The 22,797-nt window shown below is 36.6% G+C and overlaps 1 long non-coding RNA gene across 1 annotated transcript in view; it reads left to right on the top strand.

Moving 5' to 3' along the window:
• The window catches only part of LOC111925399 (uncharacterized), a 218,009-nt gene that overhangs the window by 141,862 nt on the left and 53,350 nt on the right, over positions 1-22,797 (top strand). Inside the window, exon 6 of the long non-coding RNA XR_015288283.1 lies at positions 9,914-9,973. This is a non-coding gene — a long non-coding RNA (uncharacterized LOC111925399). The remainder of the gene's footprint in view (positions 1-9,913; positions 9,974-22,797) is intronic.

Below are 22,797 nucleotides of genomic sequence, written 5' to 3'. Positions count from 1 at the left end.
CTCATCCTCTTTTAGCCAATGGTCAAGACTCTCTCTTGGGCAGTTAAAAGTATGAACTTTGAATTCTCCATCCCTCAGGCTAAGCAGTAAATAGGATCTTTGTCTCCCATAACCTGATGTAAAACTATAATTTCCAAAGCATTAATTTCTACTTCACTAAGCAAAACAATGTCAAAAGGTAGGTTTGGCTTTTTTAATAAGTTGAACCTTGTGATATGTCTGGGGTAAAATAATGAGCCATTTCAAGTCAACTGTACTTTTGATAAATACACCATCCTGCCCCATACTATTTTATTTTTTTTGAGGGATAGTAGGGAGTGGTTTTGATGCCTTAAGTTTTAGCTTTCATATTTTCCAGATTCTGCACTGCCTTAGTATATAACTCTGATCTTCATATAAAGTGTTGGCAAGTTCTCCTCACAGGACAGTTAGACACAACAATCCTTTTCCAGCCTGAGAACCAAGGACACTGTTGCAACTTCAGGCCCAAAAAGTATAAATAACAGCAAATTTAGGAGAGCAGTCTTGGAGGATGTGACTTCATAATCTGAAGCTGTAATTGGACAATTAACCCAAATAAGTAAAAGGACCAAAACTTATAAAAGTGAAAACTCATAACCGGTCATCCATTTTGCATCCATCTTAGGTCCATCTTAAATAGACCCCAAGGCCTTTTAATAAACATCTAGTTTATTTCTTTAGCTCTGTCCAGCCTTTGTTCCAGGTAAGCTCTTTAGGCATAAGTTTGGGGTTTTATTTTGGCAATTTCTGGTACTAATATCTTTCTGTCCTGATGTCCTAGACCAGGAAAAAAAAAAATTAAAAAATACCACTTTTCTTTTTAAGGGACTGGCAGAATTCCAGATCTATGAGTAATACAGTCAGTGAGTCATGAGCTGAACCATTTCTACCGTTCCTTACCAAATACCTGTATTTCCTATGAATTCATAAGTGAGGAGATGGCTACTTGTTTTATTCTACTGCATTAAAATATGATGAGGAGTTAAAGACATTTTGTATACTTGGACATTAGTATTTGTAAAATGGCTGATGCAATAAGCCAGAACAGAAACTGTATTTCTAGCAAAATTATTACACTTTTCACTGTCGCAGTCCTGATAGTGGAGAGACCTGTAGGCAATGAAGAGCTCAGCCTCTGGTCACCTGGGTCACTCTCTGCTGCCCATCATGGGCTGTACCTCTCTCTCCATTGTTCTTCATAAACTATTCATGCATCTTCAGAGATTTAGTTAAATGTTCTAAGTGGGTGCTTTGAGACTTTTTTTTTGGTTAAAAAAAATAATTACAGCATCTGATTTAGTTAAATGTTCATCTCTTTCTAAAAATATGCTCTTATAAGGAAAGATTTTCTATTTTTCCATGTTCATGGAAATTAGATGCAGAACTCCTGTCATACTGATGAAACTTCAGCTTCAATATTTTTCCTAGCTCAACTCTGAAAATGCATCTCTGTGTCTCTTTCTGCTACTGATCCTTCTTCCTCCCACAAATAGATCCAATTAGAAAAGCCATCATATTGTTGTAGTATGGGCAGACATCGATTTGTAATGACAACAAAAGTGTAAAAGAGGTGTCACTATTTTCAGCCCTTTTAAGAGGGAAAAATTGAAGTTGGTGGATGCTATTTGCAGGGCTAAAAATGTAGCCCTCTGACAATAATCCTTGGGATTCTACAAGAAGATAGGGGGATTTTCTGCTACTTCAGTAATTGCAGGTATGCTGCTGAGTACATCACTGAAAACCAGAAGCAAACATCATTAGTTCACAACTCTCAGCAATCCACCTCTTATCCAGCCTTTTTTTAATGCTCTTCTTATTTATTTGTTTATTTTGCTGCATATGCAGCAGTCAAATAATTGTAACTGATTCTTAAAAAAAAAATGCAAGGCAGGTAGAAGTTTGACCTTGCTATGCCCCATTATGGAAAATTCTAGTCACATACACAGAATATTTCTGTAATTGGCAAACACAGGATATGATTTACCAGACAACGATTACCCATAGTACATATTTTTGTGAGAGTCCAGTGCTGGCTTTAGTCCCTCTCCCTCTTTTTAATCTCTCTCTCTTGTTTCACCTGACCACTTATTCAAAATCCATCACCATGTGTTTATACCAGAAGATAAGGGACTAGCTTGTTCCAGTTTCCATTCTGTGTGTATCACTTGCTAATAAAACTCTGTAACTTTTTGCAGACCCCGTGAGTTATTGATATTCCTTTTCAACTGTAGTCATCTATGAATTCTCAGTGCTCGCTTCCCCTTTTTGAGGTGGGACACCACAAGAGCTCTGAAAGATTTTTATCTGTTGTTATTACTGGAATCAACATTAAAATGACACATACAGAAAGAGATTTATGAGTCCTTATATATAAGTTAGAGATTATGGAATTTATTCTGTAAACTGAACTGCTTAATAAAATAGCTACATCTTCACTGCTAAAGTTTCCTTTGAGAAAGCTAACTTGAAACAGTAATCAAAATATACTGTTCTGTTGAAGATAACATGGGGGTGACTTTTCATCTTAGTCTTTCTTTTTAAGGTTGGCATATGTCTCCTGCCTGTTTTACCTCTACTCAAAAAAACCCTCCACAAACCACCAAAAATTGTGATACTCTTCATCTTAAAAAATTTTGGAGAATTCAGTTAAATGCCTATAAAAGTAACCTATGGAAAAATCTCTTACAAATTAGTCAGTCAATATTCAACTGCTGACAAAATTTGAACCAAGTTAATGCTCACTTAAACCAAGGTGTTTCTCAAGCTTTCTATTTATGAATTAGGTCTAAGATCAAATAGCTTACCTTTCAGAGTTTCATCTTTGTACAGAAAAATCACCTATAAACATCCTGTGCTGGTTTTGGGCTGGAGTAAAGTTAAATTTTTCATGGTACCTACTATGGGATTATGTTTTGGATTTGTGCTGGAAACTAATGAGTTCTCTCACTTTTGTGTTTCCAATTCAATTTTCACATCCTGCTGGAGGGAGTGAGTGAGCAGCTGCGTGGTGCGTAGTTGAGAGCTGGGGTTAAACTGTGGCACATCCTTAAATAGGACCTGCTTAAGAAATAAAATCTAGTAAAGCTGATAGAGCGTGGCTTCTGTCTATAATACTTTTTACACCTTGTCTTGATTGTCTATGTGTGGTTTTTGGGTTCGTAGCATACATTGTCCATGATGGTCCATAGAAAAACTGCTTGGGAATTGAAAGAGGATTAATGAAGTAATTTTGTTTTATCACTTCCCTGTATGTGGAGAAAATTATGGCATACCTCTCTGGAGCTCAATAACAGAAAAAAGGAGAATGAGGTATTTTCTGTGTGAATAGGGCTTGAGGATAAAGAAGAGCTATTGTGTTGGTAGAATTCAGAGTGGCCAGAGATGTAGAAATGCTCTCCTTCACATGACATAGTATTGAGATATTCTTGCTTTAGAATAGTTTTACACTGCTATTACTTTTGAAATTCCATTTTCTGTATTCTCCAATAATGTTTCCTTTTGTTCAGCTTTGACTTTATGACCTTACTGGCAAACTTTTTGCTTGCTAATTTGAAATAATATCTTCTGGAATAAAGGGATTGATTTCTGGAAGAGGGGTGATGAGGAATAGAAAGGTGAAGATTCAAGGTTTTTATGTTTACATGTTAATATTCTTTCTACTTGTGTGCACCTATATTTGTTTATAGCTAGCTCAGTTACTGAAATAACATATAAAATATTTAATATAAATAAATAAATAAGTTATTGAAGTAAAATAGCTCATGTCAATGTGTCTTAGGTTGAGCTATTATTTTATTTGAATTGCCCTTCTTTTGACCCAGTTGATACTTCTTAGACACAATAAAGCCAGTTCATTCTACCTATTTAATCTCCTTTTTTTATGCAGCTCCTTTGTGGATTTTTTTTGTCTCAATTTTCTGGCAGGTTTTTTCTTCTTTAGACATTCATCCCAGTTCAGGGATTAAGTTTCTTTTATTATTAGCATACCATTCACATTATTGCTAAAATTATGCACATTTTGCCACCCTGCGGTTAGTGCTAATGAGGAGGAGGGTGAAACTCTTCCTCAAGAGCATGTGGTTCTCATTTATTCAACCAAGTCTTCCACTGTCCCATATCCTCAGTAGACATCCATATATGAGAAGTCTGGTCTTGAAGTTTTCCTGCATTATTCATAGCATCAAGTGGTTGATTGTTCAGACTGTAATTTACTATAATCAATTTTCTGGGTCCTACATATCAAAAAGACTTTTAATTATTCAATACAAGGTTATACATAGGCTCATCTCCCAGAAGAATGTTAAACCTCACTAACTTATTTAAATTCCCTTAGAAGCTATGAGACCTATGCACAGGCTTAAGCAGTTCTTCAATTATCAGCATATATTACAAACACTTTTTTATTGTTTTCTCTTGAGTAGTAACCCTTCTCTAGCTGTACTTTTCCAAAAAAGTGAGAGGTTCTCTCTGCTTTGCCTTTCTTAATTAGGTTTGTAAAATGCCAGACTGCTGCCACTATCAGTCCAAAGCTGTGTGATGATCCCCATATTTCCTTTGCAGCTCTAACTGCACAGTGTGCTACTTGTAGAGCATTTAAGTGTCACTGTTGAACTCCTGAACTCAAGACAGACACCATTTTTCTCCCTCGTGAAAGGAGGTGGCGGGAATATGAATGCAATTATTAGCCTGAGGGCGAGTTTGCTTTCTTTGCAGCAGCACTGGCCTGATTGCTGAATTTAGGTGCCATGATCTGAGAGAGAACCATTCTTGCTGACCATTTATGACTCACTGTGATGAAACTAGTGGAAACACCAGCATCCACAATCAAAAAAAATCATCCTTTGAAGCCTTGTTCTTCCTTGTTGACTTGCACTTTCCCATGGATGATTTCTTCAGCCCCGACACCTGCATGCACGACTCTGCTCAGTTCTGCCGAAGCATAATGTGCACAGGAGAGGGACACGTAAAGCTTTCAAGGAAGGTATGATCCCATTTGACCCTTGAGCTCTTCTGGAAGAGAAGAGTTTCCCATATTTGATTTCAAATGGCAAAGTACCCTTAAATACAGCACAGCTATCATATATGTCATCATTACAAACTTATGTGACATTTGACAGGCCTGAGTATCACCAGTCACCCAGTGTAAAGTAAAAGCTGCAGTCACTTTTCCTGCAGTTGGAGAAATCCAGCTGTGGTAGTTTAAGACAAATAGCTCTCAGCTAAAAGCTACCGTCTCCCTGGCAGGAGCAGCTGAAGTAATACTTATTAATTTTTCAGCTGCTCCAACTCAGAACTATCAGTGTTTGTGTGGCTGTGCTGGCCTCTTATCAGGTGGCAGTGCTCTGCCTGCTGGGGGCAACTGAGGCACTGGTGTGATTGATCCCTTCTGCAAGGGACTGCTGGTAATTTGAACAGAAGGAGCCATAAGTTTTAAACTGCTGCTGCAGCTGGAGCCTCCAGAAGTTCCAGCATGCAGTTTATAATTGGGGTTTATGAAAGTAGGAGTCAGAGGTCAATATTCATTCAAACCACCAATGTCATTCTTATCTTGTGATTTTAGGATTATTACAGATTAGTATATGTGACATTCTGAAGAGAGTGTAAATATTTTCAGTTAAAATTTTACCTTTCCATATTATATTATTGGATGCCTTGGCTCTTCTGATATTTTTATTTAAGCTTCTGAATTTATCAGCACAGTCTTTAAACAAGTTGTCTTTTCAGGCACATAAAAATGCATATACATATATATATATATATATATGCAGATAAAAATGTATAAATACATAGAGCTTTATCTGTACATAAATGCAGATGAAAATACTTGGTTAAAACATAAATAACATTGTAACTTGACTGCAGAAGTGGAGCAACAGGCTTGTTGGAATATTTGTAATTCCTTTTGCCCAGTGCAGATTATGTAAAATTGCGTTTCAGGGACTGATGGCAGAGTGATTAGCAGCAAAGTACAGTGTAGTGGGAGGTCATAGAGGTTGAGTTCCCTCCCAGAAATTGCTCAGTCTTGAAGGAAGTCTAAATGAGTTGAGCACTAATGCTTCAAAATCTCTTGGCTGGCCAACTGTCTGGGAAAGAGTAAGAACTGGTACTTGTCTGAGATTGGCCTGAAAGTGGAATTGAGAGCCCAGTGTGATGCCCTTAAAAGAAAGGGAAAATAAATTTTGAATCAGGGGCAAGGTAGAATTAAATTTATTTGCCTAAAATTCCACTTCCTTTAAAATACATTTTGGTTAGGGAAAAAGTAAGGTAGTAGTGGGTATTGATAAAAACAACAACAATAATAACAACAATGAGCCAGCAAACACCCACACATCTTTAAAGCAAAGGAGTCAAAAGGAAAGCAATGCTCACAGCAGATAAGAGTCATGCAGTCCACAGCATGTAGCAGCGGCTGGTTGTAGCACCTACTTTGGCTTGGCTCCCAGCACAATCCCTCATGGCTTGGCTGTATCAGAAGTGTAGCACCAGAGAAAATCCCTTGAAGAGCTTCTAGTGAGGTCATTCAAAGAGCAGCAAGCTTAGACACAGAAACATGTGCTAGAGGAAAATAACCTCAAGAGTCATACAATAGGGTTTTTGCACTATACCTATGAGATTTAGGGGGACAAATCTCATGGATCTTTAATCTCTCATTTTCAGTTGTCTTAGCAGCATCAGTAAACATGTCTGTTTGCCTTGCTAGAGAAGAGTTCCTAAGAAAGAGCAAAATAAAAACACTTCTGACAGCACACTTTCAGAGAGACACACAATGCACTACCTTCCTCAACCTACTCAGCTTTCCAAAAAGTTCAAAGAAAGAGAAGCAAAATACAAAATTAAAACTAATGTAGTAATATTCCACAAGGGGTGGATCAGACAGGATGGGATGACTGTGTGTGTAGTTGCACTTAAGCAATGCCTTGCTGCCTTCAGAAGGAAGAATCTTGCTTGTGTTTCTCCTCTCCCAGTTTTGGGGTCCTACCCTTACAACAAGATTTGACCTCAGAGGTTCCTTTTGGGATGTGGTCTTACTCATTAAGATGATTAAAAAAAAAAAACAAAACCAAAACACTTCTGGTCTTTTTAAAAGTAGTTTTTAGGTATTGCAATATGCCAAATTAACATGGAGGAAGAAAGGGAGAGAGATTTATGGGCTGGACCATATGACCTCCAAAGGCCCCTTGCAAGTTTTCTGATTCTGGCTGAAGAGAATTTGTTATAGGAGGGGTGATTGGTTGTAAGGATGTGAGACAAAAATTGTGAGGGGAGGAGGTAGAGGAGGACTTTTCCAATCAGCAGCAGTGAACTGATATTTGGGCTTCTCCCGTTTTTTGAAATGATACTTAATGTGTATCCTCACACCTCTGTTCTTCCATTTTCTTGTCCTGGTTTGTATAAATGTCAGCTGAGACTGGAGGCTCTTTGTAGCACACATTTTGTTAATCAGTCTCTCTGTAAACTACCATGGTATCATGATTTGCTGTGTTTGATGTTTTCTTTAGGTTTGTTTGTTTGGCTGTTTTTTTATTTTTTTTGGAGGTTGTTATTCAAACTTGCCTTTTTTGGCCAGCAGATGCCCTTTGAAAGAGTTGATATTTTGATACAATTTATAACTATTAAATATTTCCTCATAGATTCTGCATCTCAGCATACAAAGAATAATTTGGTCATTGAGCCTTCTCCAGTTTGCAGTGGTTGGCACAGAGCTGACCTCTAGGCACTGTCCATTTTCTCTTGGGTATTTGAGTTGAATACAATTGAATTTCAAAGGGAACATGTTCAATTCCTTTTCCTCTCCCACCTTCAAAATTGTGCTGCCAGTGTTTTACTATAAACACCTTCAGATTGGCAAGGTGACCTGCTTCACTTTGATCTAGTCACTTGAACCAGATGCTACCCTTTGTTAGATTTGCCAATTTTATAGTACTTAAGGAGAAGGCACACTGCATAATATATAGCACACTCTTATGATCTGTTATCCCTTGCATGCCCTAGAAACTTTTCTGAGTTTTGAGACTCTCTGTGATGTCTTTACTGCAGTGAGGTTCTTTGGTTTTTGCATTTTCCTGCTCCATAGTGAGATATTTTAGGTTTTAGGATAGAATTAATGACTACACTAGAAGCCTACCTGTCCAGTATCTTCCCAGCACTACTTTAAGGAATGAAAACCATTATAGTGAGAATCAAGGCACATTTCTCTTACCAATCCTCCCCAGTCCTTGCCCCAACCCCCCTTTTTAAAAGGTTAGAGAGCAGGTAATTCAGAAAGAAGTAATGGCTTCATCCTCTCCTTACATACTTAAGGAATAAGGACTGTGGAATATGAAGGGGAACATCAACTGAGGTTGGCATCCTATCTGTGAGCACAGGGCTATGCCTTACATTTTGGGTATATCCTTTTCCTACAAATGTACATTTCCTATATTCAGAGAAGTAAGATCAAAGCAACAGTGGTGCACCAAGTCTTCCCTAGAGATGATATTAGTGGTGATGTGCTGTTGTATCCCATCCCCTTGCGTTTCTTTACGCCCCTCCTTTGGTGCTAATATGCTAAAATCAGAGAAAATTTTGATTGATTGAAATGTTCCTTCCTACAGAAACAACGAATAAAATAAAAGTCCCCTGGAGTAAAAATGAGTACAAGTTAGATAACTGGTGACCTGAGACAGCATGCACAGCATGAAATACTTTTTTCAAATATACATACAACTGTTCTTATCTTGCCTTTTATAGCAGTGATGTCTCTAAAGGCTTGTGAAAACAGTAAGAGCTGACTAGAAGAGAAAGCAAGAGAAAATCTCTTTGCTCCTCTCTTCTCAGTCATCTACAGGACTTCATGGGTAGTATTGAAACCCTTATGATCATAACAAAATGGGACAATGTGTAAACCAAAATACAATTAATGCTGAAAAAATACTTTTTTAACATAATAAATATGGTTACTTGCATGCCATCACTTAGCACTTTAGTGCATTTCATTAATGTGACTTTTTACACATATTTTCCACACAAAGCCATGATCACATCACAAACTCAGGCGCTAAATTGTGTACCAAGGCAGCAAAGATTGATATGGAGCAGATGGACTCTCAAATGCTCCCTGAGCCACAAGTCCTGCCTGACTGTGTTTGTACCAAAGAGCTCATTAGAGCTAAGTGATGGGTGTAAGATGCAGAGTTGGGGTTGCATGAGAGAAAAGTTAAATATCTGTCGGAGAAGAGAGAGGCAAGAAAGCACTCTCCATAGGGGTGCTCCCAAAACATCCTCATTAAATATTTATACTGCCTAAAGGTGAATCTATAAAACAGTGGAGAAGTGACTGCTGTATGCCTAGCTTTGCAGCCAACAGCTCTTTCTGGTTAAAGCAGCTGATGATTGCAGTGGGAGCAGTGTGGGCTTCTAAATATAAGCCTGTGGAAATGTTTGGATATATGGAGAGTCATGAGATTGAATCTTCACTGAAGTTTTTGTCCGAACAAACCAGTTCAAATTAAGCCTGGTTACATCCCCAGGTAACAGTCAGGTCTTCCAGTAGCTGCAAAGTCTGATTGCATTAGCATGAGTGGCTAGAGAAAATGTTCATGGAGTATAGTCCATACTTGTAAGGGAAATTTTGATTCAAATGTACAAATAAAGTTTAAGAAAAAGAAGATTAATAAAGAAGGATTATTAAAGGGACAAGAAATCTAAAAAATGGAACAAAAAGCCACCAACATGTATAAGTGCTGCAATAGCTCTTATATGTGCTCATTTGTTGCTATAAGAACAGCTATATATCAGAACATACTAATAGCAGACAGGTAATTGTCTCCAGCTGTAAGCTGATGAATATACAATAAGTAAAACTTGGAGATTTTGTAGTTTTTTGTTTTTAAATGACTTTGTTCTGTTCTAGTCACTCATTGAATAATGTGTGCTGCTTCAGGGAAGATGCACTGAATACGATGGAATAAAGGTAAGCCACGAATTACTTTCACAAAAGCAACAGTTCCGATTCCTAGTGTAAATTCCACTTCTGTCCCTAGAGCTGGGAGTTTTGTTGGCCAGGCATTCCCCAACACCTGTCTACCCTTAGTACCCACAAGGACACAGCCACAAGGAGAATGGGCTATGTGGCTCCTAACGGGTTCTAGCAGATTCCATACTTCCAGACTATTAGGCAGATTAAATTATGTTTCAGTGTCTTAAAAATTTGTTAGTGACTATTTAGATGAGGAGTAACTTATGGCACTAACAAGTTTATTTCTGTAATGAAAAATAACAACAAAAGGATTTTTAAATCTGGCATAAGCGTTAATTAGATTTTACACCTAATTTTTACATATAATGTTAATTTGATCTCAAAAATTCTTGCTGGTAACACAACAAAGGTGTTTTGAGCAGCTCAGAACACTTCCTATAAATCCTTGTAAAAACAGCTTCAGGAGGCATGCAGCCTTCTTAGAAACTACATGGGGGCTCTGATGAATTAACATTGTCTTTTGCTGTGACAGAAGGACTTGTAAATGGTATTCAGAAGAATGATAAGGGTAATAGAAGTAGTTCAGCTTGGCAAATAAATAGCCTGACTTACCCACAGGTCTTGATTTGCTGGCACTTTGAGATTCCAGGCCAGCTATGTTCCAAATCTGCTCATCCCATATCATATTTAATCCATACCATCCATGCTATTTTTTGTGCCTTGTCAAAGATTTATTTGATATACTGTGCATATAAAAACTAAAATTCCAGTACTGAATTTTTTAGTGGCTAGTTTAACTTGATTCAATGTGACATTCCCACGTGTAATGACATCTTAGCTACCAGTTTCACATCATTAATTATGATATTGCTCTGTACTGTGACAAGAGGCCTAAATTAAAACTTGTTTCAAAATATATAAACTGACATTTTTGCAGGGTCGTTTATTTCATGAAGTAATAGATATTGCAGGGATGAAGGAAATATCACTCCGAATTCTGTGTTTTCCTAACAATCTTTATGGAGCAATAGCTGTTGGATAAACAGAAACAAAATTGATGTGATGACCTTTTTTCTTTTTCCCGTTCACCCCAAGCCAGTGTTTCAAAAGCATGAAGAGTTGTAAAAAGATTTTATACCTTTCATTGAAGAATTCTACTGAATGTGACCTTATATTATCCATTTAAGCATATGGCCATAAAGGGTGTTCCAAAAGTTTTTCAGCAGGAATTTAAGCAGATGCAGGCTTAGGAATTTAATCTAAATTGTTTAGGATTAACTAAAAAATAATCATGATCATTTTATCCAGTGAATAATGGATTTCCTTAATCTGATTAGAAAACTGGATGCAGCAGCAGTATTTCCTGTGTTTTGGCATAAAGCAAAAATGTACTGTAAGAAAAAGCATTCTGATTGTGTGATTTTACTTTTTCTGTGTTGGTTTCATAGTTTACTGTATAATTTTGGGAACACAGTTGTTTGAGAGAAATGACAATTTCTTGCTTCTTTTGCATTTCAGCACTGCAGGTACCTAATAGCTCTTCTCTCCTTTTCTGCAGTGAAACATGCATTTGGTTTGTTAGCAGATGGTCTTTTTTCTCTACAGTGCTAATCAAACTTTTATACATTTGGATTTGCACAAGGGAAAAGCTGACAAGGCTGACTGAGCGCATCTGCTTGGCTGTTTCTTACAGTTTCTCAGATATGACTCAATATTCACTTAAGACTGAAATGCTGGAATTGGAGAGTCAATGTGGTGGCAAAAGCTTCCTTTTTTGTAATCAACTAGAACAGAGCGGCTGCTCACGCATCTCCAAATAACACTCAGGCTGACGGCATCAACTCCTTTTAATTGATGAATTGCAACATTACTCTTTAGCAGCATCTGAGCAACATCCTGTTTGTGAAAAACCTGAGTAACCAGGGAATTCCACTTGGCTGTTCTGAAGTGAGCTGTCTTATAAACAAGGCAGTCTCAAGTCTTCATACCTTGTTTTGATATGCATAGACGTTCTGCATATATAGAGAGCTTTCAGAAATGAGAGTAGAATCAAGCTCCTGGTATTGGAATTGATACAGCAAGAATGGGCAGAAAGAGTGGTCCAGTAGTCTTTCCATGTGAATAAATGTTTTGGTTGTTTCTTGTTTTTGTTTGTTGCTTTTGTTTTTGATTGGTTTTGTTTTGTTTTTTCAACTTCTTGGTGCCTGTATCAGTAACATATATGATACCTTAGCTGCAGCCAGCAGCTCTACTTTTCTGTTAGTTAGACTCCTCTCTGCATCCTAATATTGTGATTTTTGGTTACTTGTACTGTGAAAAAACAAGCTTTTATCTTTTCACAGTTTTTCCTTTCTACCTGTGTATCAACATGTGAGAGACAATAAGTTCCAAGTATTTATACTAAGTGTGCAGAAAATTGTTATGCAGCTCTAGCTTTCCACTTGTGGAAACAGAAATTCAGACTCATCTGTGGTAAAATAACATGAATGATCTCTTTTGTGACCATGTTCTTTCATAGCACTACTTGACAGGAATGCACATCCTACCACAGAGGAAGGTCAAAACTGTGATAGGGAAGTTCAGTACCATGTAGCATTGAGAAACAGTTTAAGAACACAGTGATGAAAATTGTTCCCTTTGTCTCTGCAGGGCATCCATCATTTGGGGTTTTCTTAGCATATCTTTTGTGACTGTTCCAGAAAAGAGGCTTGTAGGAGGACATATGTTAATAAATACCACCTATTCTTTTGTTAACTAAAGACTCATGATTTCCAAGAGTGTTTTTGGCTCATTTTAATCTCTAGATTCTGCCCTACAAGTGAATAACTCTGCTTACAGAGCTGTTTATGACAAGGAAATATTTCAGTACTCTAATGATTAGAGAGAACATGGAAATAATCTGAAAAGAAGATCTAAAAAATAAAAAGAGTGAAGGACACGATAAGATAGCATCTGAGCGTGCAATGGATATAATGGGTCTCCTATTTCCAGTAAAAGGAACTCCAAGTAATTAGCTTTGTAATGAGCCCAAAAATATTTCAGTGTTTTCAAACTGATATCTCTAAATCAGCAATTTAAAAATAAATGTATATGGACAACATCAGATAATAAAGTTTTTATTTTTCAGTCAGAGAATTTAACTTGGTAATGATGGATTGTACTCTTAGCTGGATTTAAGAAAGTGGAGTTTGGCTTGCTTACTTGGTTCCCTTTCTTCCTTCTTAATTTATGTTCTTCTTCTTAATTTATTGTTGATGGATAACTCCAGACAGCTATGTGAAAAAGAGAATATATTTTGCAAGACAGAAATAATTAGATGAGTATCATCAGAATATTGCAAATCATTCTTGAAATGACAGTACAAAAGAAGGATGGTTTGGTGCTTCTCTGTAGACCAGTCTTATGCATATCTTGAAGCTGCAGTTTTACCTGAAGTTTCTAGAGTATAAGAGAAGGCAAAGAATGATTTTTGAGACAATTTTTAGTTTTCCTGTTTAACTGTATTTCAGAGTGAGATAATAGGAACATTTAGTTACTTTGAATTGTGATTAGGTTAAAAAAATAGAAAATGCTGGCAGAACTCACCCACTGCCATTGGCTTGGGCATCTAGCTGCATTCTGGGGTTATTTTCTCAAGTGAGCTGTGCCACAATATTTTCCTTTATCCTAGAAATTACTTCATATACAATATACTGACAGTAGACTTAGATCTTTGTTTGAGATGGTTCATTTTGTCTTTTTAATTTCAGTGCAACATTCAAAACTCTAATCATTACTTGAATAATTTTGATCCACTTTTATTCATTCCAGTTCTGATTTCTGTGAAGTCATATTACAGTTAAGTATTACTGGAATATTCTATATATATTGATTCATCAAGATGGCTGCATTTGTACTGTTAAGTGAAAATAAAAATTGGTAAATTTTCAATATGGCATTTTCTTTCCCTTTTAATACTAAGCCCTCCTAGTAATTTTAAATTAATTTATAGTTCTTATGTATTATATAATATATATTAATACATATTATTTTGGCTGATATGGTTTATCTTATATTCCAGTATTTAACTTCTACTTGAAGTGGTATAGAGAAGATCGCTTAAATACAGAAACTATTATTCTTTCAGACAATGTATTTTCTCTGTTGTACTAGAATGCCATTACTTAAGATGGGATTTTTTGGAAGACAGTGTAGTTTAATCCCTCACCACTCATCAGAGATCCAGGAATACCGTATCTGCAAGGGAGAATAACGCTGTCTGTAGATTGTAATTGTGATGTTTCTGTTTTTTGACTTACAACACATCACTTTGTTTATCATATAATGTTACTATAAAATAAAATTCTCCTTATAGCGATTGTACACACTGCTACTTTAATGCTATTGGGTCTGGATTATAGAATAGCCCAATAGTATCAGTGGAATAATAAAATGAAAGAATTTTGCTTTTTTTTGCTAGCATGGAATATAAAAAATGAAGTTAAGAGACAGAGGTGAAGCAGCTATGCTAGCTTTAACTTTTGGCAAGCCAACATTCACTTGAAACTTGAGTTCAAGCATTTAATCATTTGGCTGTTATACATCAACAATGACACATCATTTTCCATGATAAACTATTTTTTAATATAAGCCATAATCTCTGAGTTGGGTTGTCAGATATAAGGTAATTTTAGGATCCACCAATATCTCTCCTTTCTTATAAATGTCCAGATTGATCCATATTTCCACAGTAGACAAAATTGGTAAGCTCTCAGATCAAAAAACAATTAGAGTTTCAGCAAAGTTTACTTTTCTATTTGAAATAGAGCTCACAATGACAAGTTTTGTCACATCACTTAGAATTGTGCTATACAGTGAGATTCCCTCAGATGATCACAGAATCATAGAATGGTTTGTGTTAAAAGGGATCTTCAAGATGAAATAAAGCTGACGTTACTTCTCAAGGCATTAATTATGGATAATGATATACATAACAGGTTCCCCCTACAATTGTAGTTTGTTTTAGAGATCTTCTTTAACTCAGTCTAAATTCATGTGAAAGGATGTATTTTGTGTTGTCTCAAGAGTTATTGTTTGACCTCAGAAGTGATTGCCCATCAGGGCCTGGGAAACGGTTCAAATTTCTTTCAGTCTTTTCCACACAAAAGTGTAGGAAGAAAAAATGAGAGTCCAAACCTGCAGTTGAATTTCTTATGAGTAGTACTTAAATATGCAGTAAGTGTAACCAAATACTGAAAAAAAAGATGTCTGACATCTAAGAGGTGTGATTTTTGAACGGTGAAGGAGAAATGAGAGGGAAGAAGGAAGTGCATCCAGCCTCCTCCTTTACAGCAGCTTTACTTGGATACTTTGTACTGCACTGACTTATGCAGTAAGTATGGGGTATGACTGCAAAGCAAATCCTTTTATAAGTCATGGTTGATTTTATTATGGGCTGGTGGAGTTTTCCTTGGTTAACTTCATATTTTGACCGTAGTTTTCCACATCTGTAAAGGCTTATGAAAACATTAGGCTAGAAGAAAAAGCATAGGAAATTCTTCTTCCTCCTTCCTTTCAGTAGTCTACAGAAGCATGAGCAGTGCCTAAGTTGATGTCCTTATGTTCTGCTGCAGGGGTGGAAAGCACAAAATTACATGTGATCTTTCCTGGCATATTTCTGTAGCAAATGTCTATTTGTCATCTATTATAAATTTTATGTTATTTTTTGAATGATGGAAAGTGTTATGGAGATGAAACAAGTTTTCCATAGTCTCTAAATACTAAAAATCAGTGTCATGCCTGTGATTTGGAGCCCTGAGATCAATGTCTCAGGTCCCTCCTTCATGTTCCCTTGTTTTGGATTAATGGATGTTGTAATAAATAGAAGGAGTAAACATAGAAATATGTAGGTATACATAACTCAGATACAAATCTGCTACAGAAACTGTTTATAATGTCCTGTATAAAGAAAAGAAAGACTAGGGATGTACATTTCTGAGTGCTTATCTTTAAATAATGTTGCTGGGACTTTTGAAATGTTAAATTAAACTTATGATGTGCTACATGGGCATATTTTAGTAGCTGAAAATCTCCTCAGCTCACAATTAGCATATAAGCAGGAAAGGAATGAACTCACAATCACCTGCACTGTCACAGATTTTCCTCACAATTCCAGCTGATGCCAATATCTGAAAAAAATCAACCTATTCATTTCTCAACCCCTGGGACAATTTGGGATGATAACATGATTCAAGTATGTGCATTATTCAGACACACGCACACTGGACATATCTATAATAAATCTGTATATGGGAACCCATATTTGTAGATGTGGCAAAGGAGGTAGTTAAAATGTAGTCCAGATTCATACCTATTGTAAGAACATATCACATCCAAGCATTTAAGTTCTAAGATTCTTCTGCACAGTGTAACAGAATATTAGGATTTTGAAAACTTCGGAGGATGTTCTGAAGTAGGACAAGAAGAACAAGTGAGCCTTACCTACTTATAGCTTTTCAAGGACACTGGCCTTAATAGTCTGAAAGCGTGTGTTATTTGTGGAAATGGAAGATATATTTTTTGTTTATGAAGAAATTATGAGATCCTATTTGTTAGAATCCCATTATCTATACAACAATAGTTTCCTGAATGCAAGTTGCAGCATTCTTAAAAGGCATGGAATTACACATATACCCCCAGGTTAGCCAAAGAAACATAATGACTGTATAAAAAGAACTAGCCTTGAAAAATTGCCTTTGTAAGTTTCTGTAATGAAATTATGTTGCCTCCATTTAACAGACGAGGGGAACTGACATGAAGGAAATGTTAAAGCAAGTACCTGTCTTTAAGCAGCTTTCTGAGCTTATCTTTCAAGAGCTTAGACTGTAATTGACTGAAAATCTATAGCGCTGTTGCCTGTTGAAGCACATTTCCTGATCACGTTCCTACACCATAATCACAGGACCTTCCTATCTTAGTAGAAAGTCAGTTGTCTTGATATCTGCAATTACTTAACACAGCCCGACTAATCCTGAAACATTTGGAGCCAAAAGTGAAGTGGTTGTGCAGATCAACAAAGAAAACATTTGTGAAGTGCAATTCAGCAGCATGTGCCACTGGATCTGTAACACCTCGGGTATTTGAATAAAACCTTAGATCAGAATTTTGGAGATTGTGTAAGAAACATCCAGGAAAATAAAGTCCATTCAGTTAATTGTGTCAAATATTTTTTCAAGTCTGAGTGAAGAAAAAAAATCTCTGAAACCTATCAGCTTATCAATCAATCATGACTTTGAGGAACAGGAAAACATTGCCTTATCTGAACTCTGGCAGCAGTATATCTATGTTATTTTTTCTGACACTAAGTTAGAAGCTGTGTGGAAGGATCTGGGACATGGACTGCTCAATGAGCTTGTTTTCCACAGTAAACCTCTCATAAGTTTGGAAAAAGGGAAATTATGTGAATTGTCTCTAGTACAGTGTAAGTGGATTTATTAAAAAACCAAACATTTTAAAACTTTGAGGAATATACTACAACTAAAACCACAATGAATATATATCATAATGAATATGCAATCAGAAGCTGAAATGGGATTTCAGGAGTACTGTTTGGAAAGTTTTAAAGCATTGGTGTGACATAAAAATATATGTATCTTTCCATACTAGTCTTTTGTTCCAATATACTGCTTTGAAGTGCTGGGGACTCTGGGGGATGGCAGCAATTTTATATGATCGGCTAGAGAGTCTGCTATTGCCCAGAGGCATAGTGTGAAGAAAGACTAGATCTGAAAAACAACAACTAAGAGCTCAATAGCAGTAAGGATCAGATCCCTAAAGCACTTTTTCTTATCTCCCTTCATATAAGTGATTGGGGCAGTGGGATGACTTCCCTCTGCTAACTAGATGCTGTCAAGACCCTATGTCCTAGAAACTTCACAGCTCTTAAACTGGTGAAGCTGGAATTCAAACAAAGGCTCATCTAGGCTTATGCACACATAAAAACCCAGTGGAAAACAGGCAACATCTGAAGCTCAAATTGGATATCCATGACTTTTACCTTCTTACCCTAATTTTATTCAGTTCATACTTTGGGATATTAAGCAATTAATCACATTTTAATGCCTCAAGCTGAACATCCATAAAATAATGTGCTGTTACCGATGTCATGGGAAAAACCTAGAATAAGTGACCTCCCCATCTGGTCCATTAAAATGCAACAATGGAATCCAGATCTTCTTCATCCTGTCTCACCCTGGGATTAGCACCACAATACCTTTCTTGCAATACCTTTCTTTACTCTCTCAATACTTCCACATAATGGTAGGGTAAAAGTCCTGTAGATAAAAGCCTCAAACAATTTGTTGGTTGATCATTTTGATCATTGATCATATGCAAAATTGAGGAGAAAAAGTACTCCTGTTGTCACAAGTTTAAAGACTGGTAAGTTAGTACAGGACACATTTTTCAGCCAAAGAAAAGCGTAGCTGGGGGATGTGTTAGCTTAGTGTGGGAGAGGAATCTGGGAGCACTTCTAAACTCCAGATTTGGAAGATGTTTCAACTGCAGTGAACTACAAAAAGGTGCCTGAAGTGCTCCAGCATGTGTTTTTCCTTATCCACTAGGAAAACTTTCATCTTGTCCTTCAAGTGGATGTCTTTTGTCCATGACTTGCTCTGCCCTTGGCAGCAATAGTGCTGCATGAGGAGGAATAGTGAGAAGCTGCATTTGAATACTGCAGGAGCCAAAGTCCCTGCTGTCTGGGCCATTTTCCCCATGATAATGTGTCACTCTGCTTGTACTTTCCAAGGCCATTCTGGATTTTATGTACCATTCCCATACACACCTTTCCATAAAAAGAGTTTCTCACTGTACAGGACCAACTTATTTTAGATTGAAAAATTTGATTACCTCTGTGCAGCTGTTACAGGCTACTCAGAGCACAACTTTTAAGAAGAGCAATGACAGGATGATTTTTATGGCAGCAATTTTAGGTAATTCCACTCCCTTTTCTGCTACTTTGAATTTGTGCTTTCTCCTGGCTTTTGGCTGCATATGCATAGGACTTTGAGTACTCATAGGATGTTACTTCAGTGAGATTTGTGGAGTTTTAAAATATATGAAATGTTTGTATATATATATTTTTTGTGCTGAAACCCTCCTTATTTCTCTAACTGTCTTAACAGGATGACAGGAAAGTGATTCCAGCTTTCAATTCAAGAGAATATTTTATCATTTGATAAGCTCTGTATACATGTGTAAGTTCTGGAATTAAGAGGAATGAAAGCAATATTTTCATGGAATAGAAACATGCAAGCAAATGTGTTACTGGTGCTACATGTGGTTATTTTGCTATGCATGGTGAATTTTGTCTGCTTTAATGTTGTTACAGAAGGAATGCTGCTCCACTGATGTATGTGAAGCTGTAAACATATTGGGGGCTGGACTTTGACTGCTCCAGATGAGTTACTTAAAAAGATGTTTTTTATTTTCAAACTCTACATTTATGTCTTCCTTCTTGATAGTAACATTTATATCCCTTTACCTTCTGGTTTCTTTCCCAGTTCTTATGAAAAATCTTTTCTTGGTAATAAGATTTTTACATAGCAATGACATTGAATATCTGTACTGTAAACATTTTTATTGATATGATGTTATCCAAGACATTTTAGCATGATTATGTTCAATGAGAGTTTTGAGGAAAAGTTAGTGTTCTGTTCATATAATTTCTCCTGATTTGAACCTGAACTGTTTTGAGGCATTTTACTTAAAAGTATCTAGATCTTAATACATAGGACACACTCTGCTAATGCAGAGTTTACTGAATGGAGAGGTGGAGACACCAGAGGCTGGTGACTTAGTTGATTGTAGAGGAAGATTAACATCGTAAGCTACTTTTTAGTCCTTATTTTAGTAGCTGTGGTCCACCAAGATTCTGGAGTGATGTTCAAAACTAAAAGCAAAGTAGTATCTATCCAGCACATTTTCCTTTTTTACAGAAGAATTTTACCAAGAACAAGGGCTCAAGCTGCAAGCTGCCATCTGTTTGGGGTCAGCAGCAGCAAAGATTGCCTTTGTAAGTGTTTTGGTTAGAGCTTCTGGAAGCTGTTTGGACTTGGTTTGCTTTACTGCTTTTTCTTTATTTCTCTGTGTAAAGGTTCTTTAGGATGAATGAAAAGGCCCTTAAAAATGCCTTTTCTGCAAGGGGCATTGGTGCTGAGTTCACTGTTAGCTGAAGGAATGTACAGTTGAGTTAAGTAATGATTCCTTGCTGCCAAAAGGGACCCCCACTCCCTTTCAGTGGCAAGTCACTGACAGCTCTTCTCTGAACTAGTTCAGTTTGCTGTATCAGTAAGACAGAATTTTCTTTTCCTTAGGGAAAAGGAGTTTACTGCTACTTTAGTTAATTGAATTAACTTGTCAATGGGCAGTATGGTCAATGTGTGCCTGAAATATCATGAGAGGTAGCAGCATATGGCCCAGGGAAGGACAGGTGTAATATGTAAAATTGTGACTTGGAAAGATGTCTGGGAAGCCATTGGTTTACAGCAGGAGCGTACTGAGTCCTGAACAGGCTTGCCAAATGTAGTACAGAGCTGACTAAAATCTCTTCTTTCCTTACTCAGCCTCCCATGTAGTGGTAGACCATAAGAGAATCAGTTGTATGAAATTATTTTCCTCTGGGCTGATTCAGAAAAACCCATCACCTTTAACTTCCTCTCTTTCACAAGAGAGTCCACTCTCGCTTTTTACACTCTCCTTCTCATAAAAGCCTGTCACTTTTAATCTCTTCTGTGGATTATAGCTTTGGCCATGGGGATCTGCTAAGGGTCACAGTTTGCATATCCCTTGGGTCACAGAAACAGCAGTATTTTGGCTTTTTAAAAACTAGAATTCTATGTTTTTCTTTCTTGTTTTCCAATGTACATTATTGGGTTTTAATAGTGTGACTTCTGTTCCCACAGTGGGTATTACAAAATTCAACCTGAATCCCTGAAAGTGCCTTTAGAAATTACTTTTCTTATTGCATCATATACTGGCTTATAAAGGAGAATTCTCTTATCTAGGGACTGGCTCTTGGCAAAGAAACAACATTGTTTAATTTTCCTTCTCTGTTTTCCCTACTTATAGATATTTGAGAGAAATCAGGACTTTGAGAGAACTAGATAAATTTGAACTCTCCATGTCAGTTGTGATTTTGTGTCTTCTTGGCTTTATTGCACTTCACTGAACAAGGAAAGAATGTAAAATCAAAACAAAAAATCCAGTATTGTCTATGTATCTTATTACATTTTTCATTGTAACAAAAGCTGTCATGACTAGTGAGAGATGATAGGAGGTTACACTGCTGCTGGTATTTTCTCATCTTTGTTAGCATCTGCCTTCCAATGGTACACAAACATCCTTATGGAAATTGCATAACAGATAATTTGCCAAAATAAAAAGGCTTTCAAAGTGGAGTCCTTTATTTTCCTTAGAATCAGAAGGTCACAGAGCCATTCTTATTATCAACCACTCATTAAATAGGAAAGGATCTAGACGAAGTTGTCTATTGACCATTTTATTGTCAATTGTGCATAGTACTCATATCCCCTCTAAAGATAACCAGTGATGTCTGCCTTTATACTGCAAAACATCAGAGTAAGAATGTCATTAAACCCGTATTTGTGCAATTGTGAACCATATGTTTCAGAAACAGAAAAGATTTTTGGACTACACCTAGATTTTGCCAAGACTGAATTTTCCAATTGGATTTTTTCCCTTAGGAAGCATGTTACGAACTGCTGAAATTTATACTGTGCTACTATAAAGCACATATTGTGATTCATTTTGTTCTCTAACCAAGCTGCTTTTAATTACCTGTGATCTAGGAAATTTACTTGATTCTCTAACTTATGTTCCTGTAATTGTAAGCAAGTGATTTATCTTTGATCATTACACTTTAAAAAACCAGCAGTTATCTTAATGTTGTGTCTTATTCAGAATCTTTTTTGTGGTTTCTTTTTGTTTGTCTCTAGTTTAGAGTCTTTATATTATGCATGGTAACAAATCTAAGAACTCTTCTCACTGCTGGAATATTAACTGGCCAATCTGGGTCTTCCTGGCTGGTGCATCCCTGATGTGGAATGTGAACAGGAGAATTTGTAAGGAGACAAGGACTTCTGCTTCAACAAGTAGTGTTAAACACAATTGCAACAGGTTGTCAGCAGGTTTTCTGGGTGGTAGAGGGGGGAAAAGTAACAGGTTAACAGCAGGAGATCTTACTGTCTCAGTAATAACATGTTACTCTTTTCTTACCCGGTTTGATTGTAATGACCTTGGCAGTATTTTATTTGCTAACCATTAAAAGGCATTTCCTTTGCTTTTCTCATTATGTCAAGTCCTACATGTGTATAAATTATGGTCAATACTATTTCTCCCCAGCATTTCTTCTACTTTCACTGTACAAATAATTTTGCATTGACTTTCATTTCCCACTGACATTTCATTTGACTGTCCCCTCAATATATTTTCAGTATTTCTAACTTTTCCTGTTTCTTTCATAATAATATTTCTCTTTTTTATGTTAACATCAGTGTTCTATCTTGCAGGAATTAAATGCATGCAGTTAAGGTGGCCATTTCACATCTGTCATAACTGGTTGATTTAGTTTTGCTTAGAAATAGAAATTCACTTGATTCTGACTTCATAAATCTGATGCTTATATATCAACCACATTAACATGCATTTGTTTTCCTTTAAACAAAATTAGCATTAATGCTTTTCTCTCTCTTTTTTTCTTTAATGCATTTTCTTACCCTTGTCCATTCTTTTCCAGGAAAATAAATTAAATTGTAGCCTAA

Source organism: Cyanistes caeruleus, chromosome 1, assembly GCF_971803275.1.
Source record: "Cyanistes caeruleus chromosome 1, bCyaCae1.hap1.1, whole genome shotgun sequence".
Lineage (NCBI taxonomy): Eukaryota > Metazoa > Chordata > Aves > Passeriformes > Paridae > Cyanistes > Cyanistes caeruleus.
This window is presented reverse-complemented; position numbering and strand designations above follow the sequence as displayed.